A 4235-nucleotide genomic window follows, 5' to 3' on the forward strand; every position below is an offset into this window, starting at 1 on the left:
CGGCCTCAGTACTTATGCCTTTCTTTTTCGTTTCGTGTGCCAACACTTGCGAACGAACCCTCATCTTCAGTCTATGCTAAAACCTCCATCCAAAAAGATAGAGGGATAGACGGAGAGAGAGGTAAAAGAAAGAAAGGAGAACCTATTCTATCCTCTACTATCCTGTCCAGGTTCGTTCTTACAAACGTCAGCCTGCAAGACAACAAGACAAAAAGTTTAGTCTGAATCTACATTAAAAGCAGAGTCTTTGAATAGAGATTCAAAGACTCTGCTTTTAATCTACAGTCTTTGGATGTAGATTCAGACTGCTCGTAAATCCAGCATACCTTGTGGTAATGCGCATGCGCACATCAATGTTACGTTGTTTTTTTTTTATAAATCCGTCATACCTGTAGAAGTTTCATAAAGTGTGTTTTTGTCATACACCATAAAGTGGGAGATTGCAGTTACTTAACGAAATCACTTTGCGTTACGATTTTCTTTTATAATTTAATGTTATTTCCTCTGGGCATCTTTTGGAGCCACCGCCGTTTATATGCGATAACAGCAATATATTTAAGCAAATTTCAGCAAGCTATTCTGTCATTCACATTTGCTTTTTTATTTTAACTTCAGCGATCTTAAGCATGTCTTTTGGTTCATTTGAAATATGTATATCATATGCAATTGAATATTCACTTAACTTCAATTTTTTAACACTAACTTTTAAACAGAAGTAATTGTACGCTTGAGTGCAAATTACATTTGAAACATAAAAAAATATCTCACCATGGCCGTTCAATATTTACATAATTTTTAAATAAAATAACAGAGAATGAGCAAGTAATAGTCATATCAACAAGTGCAGGGCTCATTTGATATATGACATATTAGTAACCCCACCCCCGGACTGGAAGCTGTTTATTGTTTTTACCTTAGAATGGCCAACAGTCTGTTATTCCTATATCAATTTGATACAATAGGAGCTCCCCCACTTCCCATATCGGTGTCCTGTCACCTTTTTCAGCAGTTAAAACAGTTTAATCCGTTAACATGTCGTGACCTGTTTTTCCGAGCCGCCTTCAAACGCAACATGAACGCTGAGACGCTCGAGCTGGATTTACACCTGAGCGGCAGTGAAGGAGACCTGCTGCTGCTGTGCAGAGCTACAGGTGTGTTAGAATCATGGCAGCAAACCAGCAAAACGCAAAGAACCTTTTACAGTTTTTCCCCCAAACTAACCGGCTGAGTTGAGTAAAGCTGTTGGATGCAGGTAAAGTTAGCTAAAAGATGACTAGTTAATAACAATACAGCACCTTAAGCTTGTTAACAAGTAGCCTGTAGGCTACTGGTGTTGTCTATGTTCAGCTACGTAGGTTCATTTTGCCCCCCCAAAATAAGTCGATGCCCTCCCTGTTAAACTCGTCTGGAGCCTGGGCTGGGTATTGATGCACAAGATGTCTCGTAAGGGAGAGTCTATTAGCCGTGTCCTGACACCGCTCTTATTTAAGTTCATGACCGAGAATGTCTTCTTACACAAATATGTCAACCCAAACAAGAATAGCATTTTCTTTCCAAATGCTCGAATCTCTCGAAACCTGTCGGTAAAAGTTGACGAAAGAAAGCTGCTGGTGCCGACCGCGGCTCTCTGCGTCACTCTGCAGCTCAACGAGCTCCATCTGCAAATAGTCTGACTCACACGGGCTGCTGCCCTCTAGTGGGTAAATGAGGAACGGCATTTAGTGTGTAAGCTACGCCCTATGCAGGTAACAGTACTGCTGCCAAATGTATTAATTCTACGTGGCTGCCAGACGTTATTGATTTTATGACAGAGGCTGCGGGCCGGATGAAATTTGACCACGGGCCGCATTTGGCCCCCGGGCCGGACTTTGGACATGTCTGCTCTAGATCTTTCAATCGTTTTTGCTTTAATCTGAGTACAAATTGATCCGGATGGTTTGGGTTTCATTCCATGCCCCAAAACTTGATATTCCAGTTAACCCCTTTGCACTTACAGGTCCATCTTGGAACATTGGCTGATCTTCAGCTTAATGGGGAATTTAACTGGAAAATCAAGTTCAGTGTTAAACCAGTTCTGGGACAAATTCTTGGTCAGAGCTAAATCCAAAATGGAAACTTAAACTGGTGCATAAAGGCTCCATCCTGCAGAGCTGATCTGTTTTAGATTGAAATCTATTTTGGCACAATCAGGTCCAAGCTTAGGTTATTTAATTTCATAATTCTGGAGAAACTGGCACCTTAACAGTGTTTGAGCCCCTTACAAGTTTGATTTCCAACATTTTACATGTGAAAATAACAGTTTTCCTTGAGTGAAATTTAAAGTTTGAAACATTCTAACGTTATCTCAATCCATCAGACTGTCAGAGCTCAGCGTCTTGATCAACCTTTCATCCTAATCGCCTCATTCAGTCTTATCTGCATGAGCAGCTAATAACCTCAGCCTATCTTTTAATTGCATTTAACCAGAGTGACCCATCAGTTTGGAGAAACTTCAAGGTTTTCAAAAAAAACCTGGATTACAAACCTGTAGAGTTTAAAAGATCATCCTGCACCAGACATTAAACTATTTTAATTAAATTTCACAATAGCTGTAAAATGCCTGTATATTAGAACGTTTTATTTGTAAACTGGTCTTTGAAAGATATGTAGCCAGCATATTTACTGGTTGTAATAGTTTCATCCAAATCCTTTGGATCTGCTAAATCACTTTATTTTCTTCTCAGTCACATAATTTAAGCAAAATCTCGAGTAGATTTTTCTACTCTCTCTGAGTAGAAAAATCATTTCTGGATCGAATCGCTCGACACTTAAAGATTTGCATCTCCAGAAAAATGCCTTGCTTTAAACTAAATCTGCCAGGGGAACTGGCACTTTTTAAAAATCCAAATTCAAGAATTATTTACTTCAGAGTCCTATATTTTGCAAATAAGTTACTTGTAAGTCATATTTCAACTGATAAGATATTTTCACAAGAAAGTAGACAAACAGACTTGGTAGGATTTTGTATTTTTGCAGTAGCAGAAAATTCATGAGTTTGAATCTTTATGGAGTTTGATGCATAAATATGAATTTGATTTCTTACAGTCTTATAATTTGGTGCTGTATAACTAAACTACTACAAACTTCTACAACATTTGATGATTACATGTTTCATAAGAGTTTAAAAAGAAGCTTTACATGGAGAAATGTTCATCAGACGCTGCAGAGGGTTTAGCTTTGCCCTCCTCTGGATCTCCTGGGGCTTCCGAGGACTTGAACGCCTCCTCGTTTCAGACATCTCTGATCAGCATCAAGTCATCAGCCTCTGAATCAGAGAGCTGTGAATTAGTGAAGCGGTAATGAGGCTCAGATTGTTCCTGTTCAAACTAAAAGGCTTCAGAGAGCGCGACATGAAGGGCCGAGCAGATAAGGACCGAATATCAAAGGTCCGCTGACTTTCTTTCTGCAGCCAGCTCGGCAAACAAACTTTCTGCTTGGTTTAGGAAGCTGCAGGATTACATAAGAACCACCTCAGAGTCAGTTTTTCTCAGTGTCTGTCTTCCTCTGCTGATCCAGGATCAGCAGCTTTACGTCTGCGACTGTCAGGGTGACGAAGGGCTTCAGATGCTGCGCTAAGCCTCAAATGACTGAACAAACATTTTCCTCCCAAATGTAAAGGATTCAGAAGCTTATGTGCTCAGAAGCTCCTCATCGGCTGCCGCTGGACCGTGGATCATCTCTGCAGTCACTTAGTGAAGGTTTCATCTCGGCATGTCTGCTGTTCAGCTGAAACTCACTGAAAGAACGTATAAGTAATTATAAAGCTGTAATAACATGGTTGCATAAGCGTTCATGGCTTTAAACAACAAATGTTTCTGAAACGCCGTTAGTTGCAGCATTTAGTCTTCTGGATTTTACAACTGTGAATCTGAAGAACCTGAATAAACCAGGTTCTTCACAGGAAAGCTGTCCTGGCAGCTTTCCTGTGTTTGGATTTGCTTATTAACATCCTTTAGCAATAGTTTTGCAGAGAAATTATAAAGAATCTGAACTTTCTCATAGTATAAAGTAGAGATGCACAGATCTGATATTAATGCTTGAGTGCCGATATTGAAAAAAATCTATATTGGGTATCGGTGTCAATGTGCTTGAACCATAATCTGTTCAGTCCAATTCTATGCTTTGTGCTCCACTCGATGCTTTATTATTTGTTTTACATCATATTTATAATTCCTAACTACACTTTCTGAACCATT

The sequence above is a fragment of the Poecilia formosa genome, unplaced genomic scaffold (assembly GCF_000485575.1).
Source record: "Poecilia formosa unplaced genomic scaffold, Poecilia_formosa-5.1.2 Scaffold209, whole genome shotgun sequence".
NCBI classification, from domain to species: domain Eukaryota; kingdom Metazoa; phylum Chordata; class Actinopteri; order Cyprinodontiformes; family Poeciliidae; genus Poecilia; species Poecilia formosa.